We start from the raw sequence: 18,864 nt of genomic DNA on the forward strand, positions 1-18,864 counted from the left end.
ACACCACCCATTCGGACTGGCATCCACATATAAATGTGGATGCCAGTCAGAAAGGGTGATGTATTAATGCAGGATCATGAGGGAGTTGAACATCCCATAGGCTATTATTCTAAGAATCTGCTACCATATCAGAGGACTTACAGTACTATTGAGAAAGAGGCTTTGGGACTTGTGCTGAGTTTGAGTCATTTTGAAGTATATGTCAAAGGGACAGGGCAACCTGTACAGGTCTTCACCGGCCACATCCCCCTGATTTTCCAGGATAGAATGAAAAACATCAATGAAATTATGAGGCGGTGTCTGGTCTTGCAGGATTATGACCTAGAAATTCACCAAGTAAAAAGCTGTGAGAATGTAACTGCTGATGCCTTGTCTCACGCCCTATCTAGTTGTGAGGCATCCTAATCAGGTGCTTCATGCTTCTTTTGGGAAGGGGATGTCATGTTATTTGCCGATTTGTCCCTGAAAAGGAACACGTTTCTTAGTATCCCCCTTTTACGTTTCCTTTCCATACATATCTTTATTCTTAGTTATAAGTTAGTATAAGGCTTGTTTATTCATTTTATATCATGTAATATTATTCCCTTCATGATTTATGTTCTTTATATATAAGGGAAAAGGTGTATTTTAGGTGAAATGTATTGGGGTGATATGTGTCTGCCTCACGTATCTGAGTCAGCAGAAATCAGGATGCGTTAGAAGCCCAGAGGTGGTGGTGTTCTCATGAGGTAAATTTGGGTGGTGTTGTGATGACTGAGCAGGTGTGTGGAGATATTGGCGATGTGGCGGTATAACCCTTAGATAAGATAAGTCTTTTGTGGTATCAAGAGTTCTTGTCCACTGAAATTTGGTTGGTGAGTTGTGTCGGTGATTTAATGCTGAGCATGCAGTGTCGAGGCTGAGAGGCAGCCATTTTGTGGTTAGGGTTGTAGTGGTATTGTGACATTATCGGTGGCTTTGGGAGTGGTGTTGTGGTGTTCTAGGTGAACTGTGGCAGTGGTGGTGATGCTTTGCGAGGTTTGAGGAGGTGAAATACGGGAATTGTTGTAGGATAAGGTAATAGTGTTTGCGGAAATTCCTGCAGCCAGGGAAAATATTCCAGCAGCCTGTGAAGGAGTCAAAGGGTTTTAGTGCTTTGTGTAGTGACGGAAATGTTATATACATGTAGCGTATTCTCAAGATGGCAATGCCCTCCACGACAACCCTCCGGCCCCTCACTACCTCCCTCCAGGAGGGTTCTCACCCATCACATGCTCACATTTAAATGTCCTCTAATTTTTAAACTAAGCTGCTAAAAAGATATGTCCATAGAATATTTTTGACTTAAAATGATGTGATCTTTCAATTATTTTGAGAATATCTAACATTCCTCATGGGACACTCTGTATACCAGTTGCAAATTTTGTCTAACATTATGATTGAGAAACTCGCAGGTCTCCACAATATAACATAATGTCATCTATTAGTTGTTGATATGTGAAAATTCTTGGCAATTGTAAGATTGCAGAGGGAAATTGAATGCATGATTAAAAAAAGTATGGTTCTTTGTATAGCCTTACTCCTTATGCAACTTTCATGTATGCAAGGTATGCTACTTAGGCACATATTGCCTATGTGTTAATTGGTGACACATAATATCCAAAATGCTTAACAAAGATTATCCTTGTATATATACATATTTTATTTTATTTTATTTTGTAGTACTCAGCTTCCCTGAGAATAGTAAGTGGCCTCTGCAATGGCAGCAGTGGAAAAATATTGGTTCCCACTAATTTCAGGGGTAGTCCATGACATTTGTGTTATAAGATTTTTTTTTATATATGTGGTATTATTGTGTTGTATTATCATGTATTCTATTATTATTATTATTATTATTACTATTACTATTTGTATATAATTAGTAAAATTACTATTTACCATTCCTATTCATTGTAGAATGTTTAATGCAAAAATTGTCTGCTCATAAAATTTGAATACTTCCTTTTTCACACATAGTGTGGCCAAACTTTCAGTTGTCCTTTTCTTTTTCTATTTCTTTTCTTATTTCAGATTTTCACATGCCAGACCTCTTTGAAACATTTTTGCTGACATTAATATTGTAGCTGATACCAATTCAAATAATATTAGTATGGATATGATTAACCAATTACGGGGCAGTTTAGACTTCAATACATTATCCAAATATTATGACAGTTCATACAATAAACTAGATCTTCAGAACACAGAAACTTTAAATTTACTCCACCTTAATACAAAATCATTACCAGAGGAATTTGATTTAGTAACTTCTCCTGAACAGTCTTTTCACTTCTTCTGACATCCTAGTTATTATAGAATCTTGTCTCTCCAAAGAAAATAAGAATTTATATATATTTTTGCGGTTACCACTCATCATCTTGTTTATACTACACGTGCTCTGGGTGGAGTTTTAAATTTTATATCGAATTTATTTCAATCTTTTCAGTTAGGTAATTCTTCATTTGTTAGTGAAAACATTTAAATATATACAAGTTAAATTGATAACATACTCCCAAACATTTTTGATATGTGGCATATACTGGCCAAACAGTAAGCATATCGCAGTTGATGAATTTACACATATTCTATCTATCCTATTAAACATTAACATGCTTGACAGGATAATACTGATAGGTGACTTTAATATAAATACACATACAACACACTCTCCTACTAACAATTATCTTGCAGCTCTTCAAGCAATAAACTTCTTTCCTCATATTAGTAGACCTACCCGATTTCCTGGCACCTTAAAATTAAGTGAACCCTCACTTCTTGATCACATATACACGAACTTTAACAGAAAATTTATCTCTGGAATAATATACTTTCCGATTTCTGACCATTTACCTCTTTTTTTTTTTTTTAATATTTCAACACCCAAAACAAATCAATTACACAAAATACAATTCAGAGATATATTCCTTATAAATAAAAAAACAGCTTTTCTCATATGCTTATCAGTACTAACTGGAATGCTCTTTTTATTGCACAAGATATTGATGAAAATTTCAAATCCTTCCTTGATAAATTACTTGACGTACTCGTATATAATACTTGTTTCCCTATCAAATGCAAACACATAACAGAGAAAAGGTTCAATAATCCATGGATCTCTCAAGCCTTAATCAACTCGATTAAAACTAAAAATAAATTGCACAAAGATTTAAAAGTTGGAGCAATCACAGAATCATACTATAAAAATTATTGAAACGTATTCAATACAACGATAAAACAAGCGAAAAAAAATCTTATTATATATCTATATTCAAAGATTTAAAAAACGACACTCATAAGATATGGAGAACTATAAACCAACTAAATAATAATTGTAAAAAGACTAAACTAAACTTCATATCTTTCAATAATAAACTATTATATAAACCTTCAAATATATCCGAAGCATTTAATGAATGTTATACCAGTATTGCACCCGAACTAGAGCGAAACTTGCAACCATCTAATGTCAATCCATTAATCTATCTTCGTAGTGACTTTCCTCACTCCATGCTAGTTCCTCCTGTTGGTCCCCAAGAAGTAACCAAAGTCATTAGCTTACTGAAAAACAAAAAAGAGAGTATTCACGATATCCCAGTATCATTAATTAAAGCCAGCAAAGAATCTCTCTCTTCTCGTTTCCTCAATATATTGACTCGCGTATATTTCCACGATGTTTAAAAACATGCAAGTGTAGTTACCAATTTATAAAAGCGGACCCAAAGATGTCATTGGCAATTATAATCCTGTTTCAATCCTCAGTGTTTTTTTTTTTTTTATCATTAATGAAAAGTTTTTGACAAAATTGCATTCAATCTAAATCACTTATTTCGCCGGAACAATTTGGTTTCTGATAAGATCTTAATACATTTGGTGCCTTAAACTCTTTCCCTCAGCAAATATATAATAACTTAGATAAACAAATTCCCTTTTAACTATTATTGTGGACTTTACCAAAGCATTTGATTCTGTAAAACATGAAATTTTATTAATAAAACTTCACCATTACGGCATAAGAAGCATCATTCATGATTCAAGAGCTATTTAATTCTTAGAACACAGTCTACCTCATATAACAATAGCACATCATCCATCCGAGACGTTCTAAATGGAGTCCCTCAGGGAAGTGTATTGGGTTCCATCTTGTTTCTTATTCACATAAACCATCTTCCACAAATTTGCAGTCATTTCAGAACAGTACTCTTTGCTGATGATGACTCTACCTTTTATTTATCTGGAATAGATCCTATCAATATTATCCACGCTGCTAATACTGAATTAGACACTTTTTTACAGGTGGTGCCTATCTAACAGACTAATAGTAAGTCTTCAGAAAACTTATTATATGTTATTTACAAACAAAACGAACTTATCATTACCTCCTCTCTTTCTTAACTATAACATTATTAAACACAAATCATCACAAGCTTCTTGGTATAAATTATGATGAAGCACTCCCTTTCAAACCTCATATAAAAAATCTGTCTAAAGTTATCACGAAATGTATCTCTTCTTTATCAAGTAAGGGACTTCATGCCTACTCAGATACTGAAAATACTGTACAATGTTCACACTATCACATCTCTCATACTGCACAATTGTATGGTGCAATGCATATCCTTCACACTTGCTACCACTTATTAGATTACAAAAGATATTAAGGATAATCATTAATAATAACTTCCTGGACTACACTGCCTCTCTTTAAGGATACCGAACTATTAAAAAAATTATATTAACAAATTACAAGTATATATATATATATATATATATATATATATATATATATATATATATATATATATATATATATATATATATATATATATATATATATATATATATATATATATATATATATTTTTTTTTTTTTTTTTTTTTTTTATAGAGGAGGCATAGACACCTGCCGAAACGATAATTACTCCCAGTGAGGTCTGAAGCACTGTTCAGGGGGTGCTGTGAACTTATCATTAAACCCAGCTGTGACCTCACTGAACGTTTCCCTTTGTGTCTCACAACACAAGGGGGCAGTCACAGCCTGCCCTATAAAGACAACTCTCTTCCTCCACACAAAATTACAAGCACCTAATAACACACACACCCTTCACTCAAAAATTTTAAAATCATCATGGCGACTCCTACACCAGCCTCGGAGTCCCCATCTGGGGAGGGGACCATAAATGTCCCCAGGTCGGACTGCCTTTCTGTCGACGACCCTAAGTGTCTTAACACCCCCCTCAACTTTTTCTTCATTAACTTCTGCAACATTCGCGGTCTAAGATCTAATTTTCAATCTGTAGAACACCACCTCTCCTCTTCTAAACCTCATCTTTTCCTCATTGAAACTCAGGTGTCTGAGGCAACTGACAGTAGCCCCATTTCTGTTCCCTCCTACTTTCTCTATTCTCATTTTCGATCCAAAGCTGGATGCTGCGCAATGACTTAACCTGCTGTCGTGCCCACGCTCTTGAATCTTCCGAGTTTTCCATCATCTGGCTACGACTACAGAGTCACTCTCAAACTAAATTTATCTGTGCTGTATACCTCTCACCTAACTCCTCTGACTATAAGAAATTCTTTGACTATTTAACTTCCAAAATGGAGCACATTCTGATCCTCTTCCCTTTTGCAGAGATCTCCATTCTTGGAGACTTCAATGTTCACCACCAGCTTTGGCTTTCCTTTCCCTTCACTGACCATCCTGGTGAACTAGCCTACAACTTTGCTATCCTCCACGACCTAGAGCAATTGGTGCAACACCCTACTCGTATTCCTGACCGTCTCGGAGATACGCCCAACATTCTTGACCTTTTCCTAACCTCTAATCCTTCTGCTTATGCTGTCACCCTTTCTTCTCCATTGGGCTCCTCCGATCACAATCTCATACCTGTATCTTGTTCTATTGCTCCAATTCCTCCTCAGCATCCCCTTAAGCGAAGGTGGCTCTGGCGCTTTGCCTCTGCTAGTTGGGGGAACCCGAGGAAGTATTTTGCTGATTTTCCTTGGAATGACTACTGCTTCCGTGTCAGCGACCCGTCTTTGTGTGCTGAGTGCATAACAGAGGTGATAGAGTCTGGCATGGAGGCGCACATTCCTCACTCTTTTTCTCGTCCTAAACCTTCTAAACCTTGGTTTAACACAGCTTGTCCTCGTGCTATACATGATAGAGAGGTGGCCCACAAAAGGTACTTAAGCCTTCCATCACCAGAATCTCATGCACTTTATATTTCTGCCCGGAACCATGCCAAGTCTGTTCTCCAACTAGCTAAAAACTCCTTCATTAGCAGAAAGTGTCAAAAACCTTTCAAGATCTAACTCCCCTCGAGACTTCTGGCATCTAGCCAAAAATATCTCCAATAACTTTGCTTCTTTTTCTTTCCCTCCTCTATTTCAACCAGATGGCACCACTGCTATCACATCTATTTCTAAAGCTGAACTCTTCGCTCAAACTTTTGCTAAAAACTCTCTACCTTGGACGATTCTGGGCTTGTTCCTCTCTCTCCTCCACCCTCTGACTACTTCATGCCACCTATTGAAATTCTTCGCAATGATGTTTTCCATGCCTTCGCTGGCCTAAACCCTCGGAAGACTTATGGACCTGATGGTGTCCCTCCTATTGTTCTCCGAAACTGTGCCTCCGTGCTTGCACCTTGCCCAGTCAAACTCTTTCAGCTCTGTCTGTCAACATCTACCTTTCCTTCTTGCTGGAAGTTTGCCTACATTCAACCTGTTCCTAAAAAGGGTGATCGTTCTAATCCCTAAAACTACCGTCCTATTGCTTTAATTTCCTGCCTATCTAAAGTTTTTGAATCAATCCTCAACAGGAAGATTCTTAAACATCTATCACTTCACAACTTTCTATCTGATTGCCAGTATGGGTTCTGTCAAGGCCGCTCTACTGGTGATCTTCTGGCTTTCCTTACTGAGTCTTGGTCATTCTCTTTTAGAGATTTTGGTGAAACTTTTGCTGTTGCCTTGGACATATCAAAAGCTTTTGATAGAGTCTGGCACAAAGCTTTGATTTCCAAACTATCCTCCTACGGCTTCTATCCTCTCTGTAACTTCATCTCAAGTTTTCTTTCTGACTGTTCTATTGCTGCTGTGGTAGACGGTCTCTGCTCTTCTCCTAAATCTATTAACAGTGGTGTTCCTCAGGGTTCTGTCCTGTCACCCACCCTCTTCTTAATGATCTTCTAAACCAGACTTCTTGTCCTATCCACTCCTATGCTGATGATACCACCCTGTACTTATCCACGTCTTTTCATAGACGTCCAACCCTTCAGGAGGTAAACATTTCATGCAGGGAAGCCACAGAACGCTTGACTTGGTCCAAATATCTGGAACTCCATTCCTGAGCGATTAAAAGCATTGCCATCACAAAAAAAAATACAAAATATATAATTTCTTCTTATTAAACTCGTCTTTCTTATCTTCTGCTTTCTTTATTGAAACTTTATTGAAATTTATTAATTGTTGGTGTTTGTTACATTTGATAAATACATTTTTTTTCTCGTCATCTGGGTTTTTTTTTTTTTTATGTACATATTGTTGCGACAGAGGGTGACACTGGTAGCGCTGTGCCGCCAGATAGTGAAGACAGGCGTTGGCAATGATGCATGAGCTGCTAGCAGAAGCAGCTTGGAGAGAACAGAAGTGGCATGGAAGGTAATTGGTCGGGAGAGCAGCAGTGTGCTGGCCAATCATGGAGGGACCGACATTATATAAGGAGCTATGGTGGCCTCCAAAAGAGAGAGAGAGAGAGAGAGAGAAAGCCCCTTTCCCATCTACGCCACACTGCAGCACCAGACAGAAGTGAAGCCAAGAGAACGAGAGAGGGTTCCCGCTTCCCATCTACACCACACTGCGATGCCAGATATAAGTGAAGCCAAGAGAAAAAAGAGGGAGCGCCCGTTTCCCGTCTATGCCACACTGTTCCCATCTATGCCACACTGCTACGCCAGAGAGAAGTGAAGTCAAGAGAAAGAGAGAGAGCGCCCATCTGCCTATGCAACACCTGTGCCCATAGTCTGCAGCCACAACATGAGTGTGGCCTGGGCATGGTGTGAGGATTGTGTGCCCTGGTAGACTAATACAGTGAGTACTTGACACTGAGGTGTGTGTATGATACCTGCGTTGTTTGTTACAGCGTGGATCACCGGAGGAGACAGCTATGCGACGTTGTTGGCGAGCTGACTCCATAGTGTGTTATGCAGTGCCGCTATTATATGAGGTGGGATGCGCTACCCAGTGATATAGACGCTTTGCTGAGTGAGACTTACTAGTACTGTAGCGTGTTAGTGTGCCTCGTGTCCTGTGGTACTGCTCTATGCAGGCAATAAAGACAGAAGTGCTAGTGAGACTGTTTTGTTGCCCTTCCCTTCGGTTTAGTTGCTTTCTTGTTTTTTTTTTTTTTTCACTTTTACTTGTCCGTTTATTCATTTATTGTTTTGCTTTCTTGAATATGTAAAAGGGTATTATCTTGTTATCTTATTATCTTGTAATACTGGTGATGGCAGTAACAACAGCAGCAGCAGCAGGATACTCTGTCTCATGTAAACTATGGTCTGACCATGTTGAATTGAGCGTTTAGGCCTTGTCCTTTTCCGGTGTCATATTGGATAAGCACTCCCCCAAAATAAGTACTCCCAAGTACAAATTCATTATGGTAAAGGTAATTCCCCAGTCATTATTCCATATGGCAAATGTACTCTCTCCTGTGAAATAAGTACTCCCACACTTAGGAAGGATGAGGAGATAATGAGATATAGAAACGAATTTCGTAAATTCACTTCCAATTCGACTATCCTTTGTGGACTTAAACGTGCTCGTCTACGCATTTGAAACTGAGATCGCGGAACGAAACCGACCGAGCCACACACTTTACAGTTTGCTGCCAGTGTCCTGAGTGTTGCTGACAATGCCGCACGTGCCATTTGACTTCATATATCAGTATCTTCTGAAGGGTGTGTGGCCCCCTACTCTATGTACCAAAGGGAAAAAAGCCAACTTCCGCAAGGCATGTAGATCCTTTGCTATTAAGGGTGAAGAACTATTCTACAAGAAGGTGAAAAATGACGAGACTGTAGAGAAAGTGGAGGTAAGATAAGCAGACATGTTTCATCATTAAAGCATTCTCTCTCTCTCTCTCTCTCTCTCTCTCTCTCTCTCTCTCTCTCTCTCTCTCTCTCTGTTTCATCATTAAAGCATTAAGTTCATGTAAGAGCTTCGGGCTCATTGAAGTAAAATCTCATACCTATTTATGAAATTAAATGTATTCTTGGTATTGTAACAAGGCCAATACACAATCAATCCATCATTAACCCTTCCAGACAGTCACGTTCCACTTTCCATTGGCTGTGCAGGAGTCTTAGTGATTCATTGATAAAAACACCAGGGTTTACTACAAAGAAATGAAAGATACTGCCTTACACACTCATTTTTTTCTTGCACTTTCAATTCCCTCCTTCCATTCCTCCAACCATCCCTCCATCCGTCCCTTACTCCCGTCCTGTCTTCTTTCCACACCCTTCATCCTTCTCTCCTTCCCTTCCTCCCTCCCTCTAATTCTTCATCCATCCCTTTCTAATATATTTCTCCCCCCCCCCCCCGGCTGCTGGTACGTGTCCTCTCAACAAAGACTGAACAACAACGAGCAATTCGATGTGCACATGAAGGCCTTGGTACCAGTATTGAAAGTAAAAGTATGAGTGGACATCGGGGAATAATGGCAATGACAAATGTTCTAAACAGAAAATTTTATTGGTGTACAATGGATGCTGATATCAAAGAATATTGCAAGCAATGTCAGATGTGTCAGAAAGTCAATCCCAAGTGGAGGCAAGAGAAACCTCCCTTACGGAAGCTGTGATGCAACAGATTGGAGTCGACATTGCTTCACCTCCTGAGTGTGATGGATATCATTACTTTATCTTTGCAGTAGATTATTTTTCCAAATGGACTGAAGGGGAGCCCTTGAAAGATAAGACACTAGCTTCAGTGGCCAACTTCCTATTCAAGATAATATGTCATCAATGGGCCCTGTTTGAACGAAATGTCTTGGAAAAGTCATGTAGTCTCAGCGATTCGGACCTTTGTGATAAACATGTTATTTACCTGCAACATACCAACAGTAACCATTTTGATCATGTCAAAGGAATTATGTAGATGTAGATCGTAAATATAATTGGATGTTATTGATCATCTGCAGAGGGAAAAATATACAATTCAAGGTAATTTTGTTTTAATGACTTTAAATTGCATGGGAGTATTTATTCCACGGGGACCAGTCAATATTCCATATGATACATGTACTGGGGAGTCCATATATTATATGAAATAATGACTGCGGGAGTACTTTTATCATATGGAATTTCTACTGGGGAGTATTTTCTTATGGGAGTCCATATTTCATGGCATACCGGGATTCCCCGGCTTACGGCGCTGCCACACTTATACTAAGATACACCTCATGTCAGGTACTTCCCTCCTCAAAATAAAATGGTGTTGTAGTATATATACACTGTGATGCTCCAGAAAAAGGCAAGTTATATATATATATATATATATATATATATATATATATATATATATATATATATATATATATATATATATATATATATATATATATATATATATATATATATATATATATATATATATATATATATATATATATATATATATATATATATATATATATATATATATATATATATATATATATATATATATATATATATATATATATATATATATATATATGATACTTGCATTGTTTTTTTTTTTGTTTTTTTTGCAAACACCACAATACTTGGCGATGTTTCCTCCAGGCGTTGTCACCTCTCCATGAGTGCTCGAGTGAGGTCCCATGGTCAGTGTTAATCCATGGTCGCTTCCTCTCGCGCCAAGAGCCAGGATGGAAGCTACTTACTTCTCTCGCTTGCTTTCGTCACCACAGACGAGAAAAACAGCTTACTTACTCAACAAATAAGTACTTTTTAGATTAAAAAAAAAAAGGCTAATAGGGATCGTTATTTGACCCCTCAAGAGCTATTAGAGACGTCGCAGTGAGGCTGGTAGATACCTATCAGCGCCAGCATTTTTAATTGTCTCCGATTTCCTGGGGCAAAGGGATGTCTTAGCTAAATTTGAAATCGATGTGCAGGAAAAGTACAGCATGAATTGCTGCACAAGTGTATCTAAAATTAAAAAACATAACCCTTAATATTAATATTCATACTTACTGGTGTATGATAAGGCTTTGTTAATTGAATTATAAGATAAAACTAAAAATAGGTAATGATTTTTTTTTTAAGTAAGTATGAACAGTAAAGATAAAAGGATGTTGATTTCGGCTTGTGCATTTTATCTGGGAATGTTAAAAAATATCAGATATCACTGACACGTCCTGTATATGAAAGTAATCAGTGAAATAAAAAAAAAGAACAGCACCGCTGGCGGACGTACGACGTATTTATCTTGATCATGATTCTTCAGTTAAAGAAAGCGCCGCGCGCCGTTAGGAAGGAGTGTAAAGTGTAAACAATAGCCTCTCAGTTCTGCCGATACAAAGGCCTTTACTTTGCTTTACTATATCCAGAACAGGGTATAGCTCGTTCTTTCAGGAATTTTCTTATTTCCGCTGTAGTCCATGATTGTGGCGGTGATGTATTCATTGTGCAGGGTAGTCGAGTAAGCGTGGTCCTGTGTTTTGGTTTGCTCGCTGCCCAAGTACCCGAGGATAGTGATCGTACCGCAAAAATAAAATCTCTGATACAAAATTATATTTTCTTTACATTAAATGGATTTGCCTGTTGTTTAGTACATGAAAATGCAAGTATATATTAGTATACTTCCATTGAGGTCAGTAGAAAATTACAGATTGCCTGCCTTGATACACTTATAGGCTCTTTTAAGAATATCATCTGAAATTATGAATAAAGGCTCAAACAATGTCATGTGCTGTCAGTTATCAGGAAATTAATTGACTTAAAATTCAGACCCATTACTGTGCAACGATACACCTTTGTAAGCTTGTAAAACCTTGTCCCAAAAAGTATTTATTTTCCGGCGAGAATTAAAAATTCTGGCGCTATCTGGTATCAAAACGCTCACTGCGACGTCTCTAATTGCCCATACAGCGAAAGCAACCAACGTGCTTTGAATTTTACTTCAATGGTGGTGTGGAAAAAAGTCGTAACTATAGAATAAAAATATAACATCATAGTTTAAGGGAAATATCATATCTAAAAGGAAAAACCTATCACATTTAAACGAAAATCACAATGGAGAGAGAGAGAGAGAGAGAGAGAGAGAGAGAGAGAGAGAGAGAGAGAGAGAGAGAGAGGTGGCAGCTTGACTGACTGACAGGCAGATTTTTTCACAAATTTTAATGATGCATAGGCAGGTAAAAATCTTTGATAGAATTAAATTTACATGAAATGTAGAATACATATGCAGAGAGAGAGAGAGAGAGAGAGAGAGAGAAGTGGCGTGTGGGGAGCGAGCTTATCAACGACACATAGGCTTTAATCTGATAATTGCTCAGTACAAGGTTTGGGAGCGCCGCAGGCCAGGGTATCTCCAATAAGAACAATGCCTAAACGCTCAACTCAAAATGGTCAGACTATAGCAAAGCTTGCTCCTCCTACGGGGATGAGATGAAAGACATAACTACACAGTGGCTGGTGACTGGCTGACAGAATCCAAGAGAGGCTGGTCAGAAGGCTGTTGGAAATGGGTAATTTGACAGCACTTTACTACTTCACTCATATTTCCTCAAATACAGTCACAAGTTTCACGTGAAACACCATAATGTCACTGTGAATAAATTTACCAAGACTGGATACAAGAATCAGCAGGAATATTATGATGTAGGAAGCAATAGGAGGTGGTGAAATACACCGCAGGAAAAATAAGTGAGTGACCGGTACAGAGAGAGAGAGAGAGAGAGAGAGAGAGAGAGAGAGAGAGAGAGAGAGAGGTCACCGCGATGTGCTTGGATCTTTGCCTGGGCCACTGCAGTCATCAATGTGAGGCTAATTGTAGTATTATATACAGTATATTAATATTGTAGTATTATATACAGTGTATTATAATATTGTAAGGAATGTAAAGTCACATGAGTGTATCATTAAGTATGAAAATATGAACATATATGAATCATGAAAGAATAAGTCAAGAGATCTTAGTGCTAATCAAAGTCTGCGCCAAACTGAACCATCGAACACAGGCCTCCCGATGAGGATTAAGATCTGACCTTGACATTCCAACCCCATCCTTCCTCATGTCCCTTCTGTCCCTTCTGTGTGTGTGTGTGTGTGTGTGTGTGTGTGTGTGTGTGTGTGTGTGTGTAGGAATTGGACGCCATCACTCTAAAAATATGTATACATCTATAGAATAATGATGAGAATGGATGGTGGAGGTGAATGGCGTTGCAATCAATTACGATTACAGGTACATTAAAGTATTACGACTCCAAGTATACTCTGTTTCATACTTCGACTCAAATCCAAGTCTGACTAATTTGCATAAGCACATTTTTACTGACGCCCTTAATTTTTTTTTTTTTTACAGTATAATGTGTGTGTGTGTGTGTGTGTGTGTGTAACACCGGCTTTATAAATAAGTGTTATTTATAATAACTATAATATTGGATGATGGAAGTGAATGGTGCGGAAAAAGTGAGAAGGGGAGAGGAAAAAGATGAAAATTAAAGGAAAAGTGGATAGGGAAAGAGCGGAGGATGATAGAAAGCAAACATTGTCTTCACTTTCCTTTGTGTCGCTGTTAGGGCTGGGCCACCATTTTCGCATCTAAATTTTTTATTGATTTTCAAGGTATGTACAGTATACAGACAATCAATTACGGTTTATATACTATCTATTATTATTCAGATACGCCTTAAAGATATATTTAAGGTAAAGAAAGTAATAATGCTAACGGAAGTATTTATCTATTTTTGCAGCAGTCTTAGATAATGGGTGAAAACTTGCATCGCGGAGTGTCCAGTCCCCATTGTACCAGGCAAACGAAAGGCGTCATTCTTCGGGTGCATGAATATATCACGAAAATGTATTCTTTCTACAAAGAAACTCAAGTTGAACAAGAGAACTCGAGGGCTACGGGGATATCGGTGTAGTCGGTGGAATGGTATAAAAAAAAAGAGCCCAAGGAAGGCAGAGTTTCTTCATCCCCTTCCAAAAGAAACAGACCTTCCTAAGAGGTACACAATGTCTACGTCTTTAACGAGGGATGAATGCGTCGTATTATTTCCTCATTTTATGAAAACGGCGAGATACCAAATTTGGACTAATTGCTAGTGAAAATGAAGGTGGAACCAATGAACTTTCAGGCGGAAAGAGAGAGACTGCACAGATTACTGGAAAAACTGGGCTATCACTTCAAAGGAGTACAAAGTGGACTCCATATATTTATGGAAAAGGAGGCCCGTTGCAAATATTTGAGGAAAATAAAAGAAAACAGAGATTCCAGCCAACCCTGCACAGAGATATCCGTAGATGAAACGTGGATGAACCAAAATGAATGCGTACCTAGATGCTGGACCATTGATGATGGAAAGATGGGTCCAATGGTGAAAATTGGTATAGGGGAGCAAGATTCATTATCGTGCACGTAGGTGCACGATAATGAATCTACTGCCTCCTCCTAAAGGAGGAGGCAGTAGACACCTGCCGAAACGATAATTACTCCCAGTGAGGTCTAAAGCACTGTTCAGGGGGTGCTGTGAACTTATCATTAAACCCAGCTGTGACCTCACTGAACGTTTCCCTTTGTGTCTCACAACACAAGGGGGTAGTCACACCCTGCCCTCTAAAGACAACTCTCTTCCTCCACACAAAACTACAAGCACCTAATAACACACACACCCTTCACTCAAAAATTTTAAAATCATGGCGACTCCTACACCAGCCTCGGAGTCCCCATCTGGGGAGGGGACCATAAATGTCCCCAGGTCGGACTGCCTTTCCGTCGACGACCCTAAGTGTCTTGACACCCCCCTCAACTTTTTCTTCATTAACTTCTGCAACATTCGCGGTCTAAGATCTAATTTTCAATCTGTAGAACACCACCTCTCCTCTTCTAAACCTCATCTTCTTTTCCTCACTGAAACTCAGGTGTCTGAGGCAAATGACAGTAGCCCCATTTCTGTTCCCTCCTACTTTCTCTATCCTCATTTTCGATCCAAAGCTGGATGCTGCGTTTATGTACGCAATGACTTAACCTGCTCTCGTGCTCACGCTCTTGAATCTTCCGAGTTTTCCACCATCTGGCTACGACTACAGAGTCATTCTCATACTAAATTTATCTGTGCTGTATACCTCTCTCCTAACTCCTCTGACTATAATAAATTCTTTGACTACTTAACTTCCAAAGTGGAGCACATTCTGACCCTCTTCCCTTTTGCAGAGATCTCCATTCTTGGAGACTTCAATGTTCACCACCAGCTTTGGCTTTCCTCTCCCTTCACTGACCATCCTGGTGAACTAGCCTACAACTTTGCTATCCTCCATGACCTAGAGCAATTGGTGCAACACCCTACTCGTATTCCTGACCGTCTTGGAGATACGCCCAACATTCTTGACCTTTTCCTGACCTCTAATCGTTCTGCTTATGCTGTCACCCTTTCTTCTCCGTTGGGCTCCTCCGATCACAATCTCATATCTTTATCTTGTCCTATCACTCCAATCCCTCCTCAGGATCCCCCTAAGCGAAGGTGCCTCTGGCGTTTTGCCTCTGCTAGTTGGGGGACCTGAGGAGGTATTTTGCTGATTTTCCTTGGAATGACTACTGCTTCCGTGTCAGAGACCCATCTTTGTGTGCTGAGCGCATAACAGAGGTGATAGTGTCTGGCATGGAGGCGTACATTCCTCACTCTTTTTCTCGTCCTAAACCTTCTAAACCTTGGTTTAACACAGCTTGTTCTCGTGCTATACATGATAGAGAGGTGGCCCACAAAAGGTACTTAAGCCTTCCATCACCAGAATCTCATGCACTTTATATTTCTGCCCGGAACCATGCCAAGTCTGTTCTCCAACTAGCCAAAAACTCCTTCATTAACAGAAAATGTCAAAACCTTTCAAGATCTAACTCCCCTCGTGATTTCTGGCATCTAGCCAAAAATATCTCCAATAACTTTGCTTCTTCTTCTTTCCCTCCTCTACTTCAACCAGATGGCACCACTGCTATCACATCTATTTCTAAAGCTGAACTCTTTGCTCAAACCTTTGCTATAAACTCTACCTTGGACGATTCTGGGCTTGTTCCTCCCTCTCCTCCACCCTCTGACTACTTCATGCCACGTATTAAAATTCTTCGTAATGATGTTTTCCATGCCCTCGCTGGTCTAAACCCTCAGAAGGCTTATGGACCTGATGGGGTCCCTCCTATTGTTCTCCGAAACTGTGCCTCCGTGCTTGCACCTTGCCTAGTCAAACTCTTTCAGCTCTGTCTGTCAACATCTACCTTTCCTTCTTGCTGGAAGTTTGCCTACATTCAACCTGTTCCTAAAAAGGGTGACCGCTCTAATCCCTCAAACTACCGTCCTATTGCTTTAATTTCCTGCTTATCTAAAGTTTTTGAATCTATCCTCAACAGGAAGATTCTTAAACATCTATCGCTTCACAACCTTCTGTCTGATCGCCAGTATGGGTTCCGTCAAGGCCGGTCTACTGGTGATCTTCTGGCTTTCCTTACTGAGTCTTGGTCATCCTCTTTTAGAGACTTTGGTGAAACTTTTGCTGTTGCCTTGGACATATCAAAAGCCTTTGATAGAGTCTGGCACAAAGCTTTGATTTCAAAACTACCCTCCTACGGTTTCTATCCTTCTCTCTGTAACTTCATCTCAAGTTTCCTTTCTGACCGTTCTATTGCTGCTGTGGTAGACGGTCACTGTTCTTCTCCTAAATCTATTAACAGTGGTGTTCCTCAGGGTTCTGTCCTGTCACCCACTCTCTTCTTATTATTCATTAATGATCTTCTAAACCAAACTTCTTGTCCTATCCACTCCTATGCTGATGATACCACCCTGCACTTTTCCACGTCTTTTCATAGACGTTCAACCCTTCAGGAGGTAAACATATCACGCAGGGAAGCCACAGAACGCTTGACTTCTGATCTTTCTAAAATTTCTGATTGGGGCAGAGCAAACTTGGTATTGTTCAATGCCTCAAAAACTCAATTCCTCCATCTATCAACTCGACACAATCTTCCAGACAACTATCCCCTCTTCTTCAATGACACTCAACTGTCCCCCTCTTCTACACTGAACATCCTTGGTCTGTCCTTTACTTATAATCTGAACTGGAAACTTCACATCTCATCTCTAGCTAAAACAGCTTCTATGAAGTTAGGTGTTCTGAGACGTCTCCGCCAGTTTTTCTCACCCCCCCAGCTGCTAACTCTGTACAAGGGCCTTATCCGTCCATGTATGGAGTATGCTTCACATGTCTGGGGGGGTTCCACTCATACTGCTCTTCTAGACAGGGTGGAATCAAAAGCTTTTCGAGTCATCAACTCCTCTCCTCTAACTGACTGTCTTCAGCCCCTCTCTCACCGCCGCAATGTTGCATATCTAGCTGTCTTCTACCGCTATTTTCATGCCAACTGCTCTTCTGATCTTGCTAACTGCATGCCTCCCCTCCTTCCGCGGCCTCGCTGCACAAGACTTTCTTCTTTCTCTCACCCCTATTCTGTCCACCTCTCTAACGCAAGAGTTAACCAGTATTCTCAATCATTCATCCCTTTCTCTGGTAAACTCTGGAACTCCCTGCCTTCTTCTGTATTTCCACCTTCCTATGACTTGAATTCCTTCAAGAGGGAGGTTTCAAGACACTTATCCACCAATTTTTGACCACTGCTTTGACCCTTTTATGGGACTGGCATTTCAGTGGGCATTTTTTTTTATTAGATTTTGGTTGCCCTTGGCCAGTATCCTTCCTACATAAAAAAAAAAAAAAAAAAAAGGTGGAGAAGACGGCTTTGTGCCCCGTGTTTGTTGATGTTTAAATCGCTAAGTGAGAATAAGAAAGATTATCACATTGCAATGAATCATGAGGAATTTTTAGCTTGGTTAAGAAATCAGCTTCTACCAGACATTCCACCAAAGTCACTAATCATACTGGTAAATGCATCATACCATTGCAAGATGCTAAATAAAGCATCTACACAAAATACACGTAAAAAGGTATGGAAATGGTTAAATGATAATTTTATACTCCATGATCCACAACACACAAAGACAAAGCTATTCCAGGAAGTGAAAAAAATAAATAAATAATAATAATAATAAAAGGTAAACAGGTATTTGAGATAGACCAGTTGGTCAAGAAGTTGGTCATGAAGTGCTGCGGCTTCTACCATACTACTGCCATCTGAACCCGATTGAACTAATATGGGCTCACATTAAGTCCGTACCACAAATTCGAATCAGTATCAGACCATGAAAAGAGTCGGACTCTAAAAAATGCAGTGGAGTTCTATTGCTAAAGATAAATGGCAAAACATGTTAAGAAAATAGAGGAAGAATTTAGAAGAAATGGTTTAGCATTGAATCACCTAGTAGAAAATTTTGTGATCAATATTGACTAATCGAGTAGTGAAGAAGAATGAACAATGAGTGATGTGTGTGTGTGTGTGTGTGTGTGTCAGTCATATGGACATAATGTTTACTCTGATGTGTTTTTATTTAAACTGATGTAACAATCTTTTTTTTTTTCAATGTAAGATGAATTTTACATAATCCTCTCTATCATACACACACACACACACACACACACACACACACACACACACACACACACACACACACACACATACACATACTGT

At 39.1% G+C, this 18,864-nt stretch overlaps 1 protein-coding gene across 4 annotated transcripts in view; it reads left to right on the forward strand.

Moving 5' to 3' along the window:
* LOC135106429 (uncharacterized) overlaps positions 1–18,864 on the forward strand; it is a 58,276-nt gene that overhangs the window by 7,776 nt on the left and 31,636 nt on the right. For 3 of the 4 annotated variants that reach the window (XR_010271290.1, XR_010271293.1, XR_010271292.1), the window contains one exon: positions 8,162–8,369. The exons of the other annotated variant lie outside the window; for it this stretch is intronic. The gene's annotated coding sequence lies outside the window, so the exon portion shown is untranslated. Of the gene's footprint in view, positions 1–8,161; positions 8,370–18,864 lie in introns of those variants that run through there. 4 annotated transcript variants of the gene reach the window in all.

The sequence above is a fragment of the Scylla paramamosain genome, chromosome 13 (genome assembly GCF_035594125.1).
Source record: "Scylla paramamosain isolate STU-SP2022 chromosome 13, ASM3559412v1, whole genome shotgun sequence".
Taxonomy (NCBI): Eukaryota; Metazoa; Arthropoda; class Malacostraca; order Decapoda; family Portunidae; genus Scylla; species Scylla paramamosain.